This window comes from Aplysia californica, unplaced genomic scaffold (genome assembly GCF_000002075.1).
Source record: "Aplysia californica isolate F4 #8 unplaced genomic scaffold, AplCal3.0 scaffold00050, whole genome shotgun sequence".
NCBI lineage: Eukaryota > Metazoa > Mollusca > Gastropoda > Aplysiida > Aplysiidae > Aplysia > Aplysia californica.
Genome location: NW_004797320.1, coordinates 1,815,492 through 1,816,761, shown reverse-complemented (window position 1 = coordinate 1,816,761; position 1,270 = coordinate 1,815,492).

The window sequence follows — 1,270 nt, the reverse complement described above, 5'->3', positions numbered from 1 at the left end:
TCCTAAGATTTTCTACCTCTGACACCCCCTTCTCCCTCTCTCTCTCTCTCTCTCTCTCTCTCTCTCTCTCTCTCTTCCTCCCCTCTCCCCCCTCCCCTAGTCGACGTTTTTTTTCATAAGCTTGCTTTCACAGATATATTCCAGTTCCAGGATTTATTTTATTTACAAGGCAGCCAGCAAGTGCCATTCTACAAGAGATAGCTATCTTGAAGTGTTCTCTTCCAGCAACGACCAAGATGAAAACGATAGTAGTTTTGCCATCTCTCTGAGAAATAATTGGTGTCAGACACTTGTTTTACGACTTAGCAAGCTGACATGGCTTTAGGGCAAGAGGAGGAAAGAAAGTCTGTTTTCATTGGACAGTTAGTTGACCCTCAGTTTCTTCGTGAGTTTGTTTCTTCAAAAGTACAACCAATGCCATCGTTCCAATAACATCGTAACTTTCCCCAAAATGCTGTCTTTATATATTGTGGGTCTCAGCTACCACGATTGCCATAATTCTGAAAATAATGAGTAATAAATCAAACGACACCCTCATTAAGGGGTAACAGCACGCCATACTACGTGCAGTGATGACAGTTTTCAGGATATGTCGGTTGCTTGAACCAAATTGGTCGCTTTTAAGGACAAGCGGGCTAACCCAGATTTGGGGGGTTTCCAGAAATCTGGACCCTCACCAGAAGTGGGAATTACCCAACCTATAGGAGAAGTTTGGTTTCTTTGGTGTGTAAATTTGTTTCGTTATAGAGAAAAACTCTCCTTGTCTTTTAAAGAAACTGAACAAGGGACAAAAACTTTACCTTCTATTATCTTAAAACAGCATTTTTCGGGATAGCCCCTTGTGCTTAAAAGCGACCAATTGAGGTCTGATGCAAAAGTCAAAAACCATCAAGAACGACGTCTTTCACGCTTAGTCGTATGACCCACCCGCACTCTCTGTCTGTGTCCTGGGATTAGCCTAGTTTATAAAATGCATTTCCTTTTATTTCTTCCCCATTCTGTCAAGTGTGTCTGTACTTTTGTTGCAGCGCTTAATAGACTATTGTAACTAACTTTTACAAAGCAAGTAATGGACCGTGTCTGTCTATTATTATCTCTGCCTGTCTGTACGTATAATGTCAGTCTCTATCAATAATATTCCTTCTTCTTTCTCTCTCTCTATATTTATCTATCTTTTCCCGTCTCTTTCTCTCTCTCTCTCTCTCTCTCTCTCTCTCTCTCTCTCTCTCTCTCTCTCTCTCTCTCTCTCTCTCTCTCTCTCTCTCTCTCT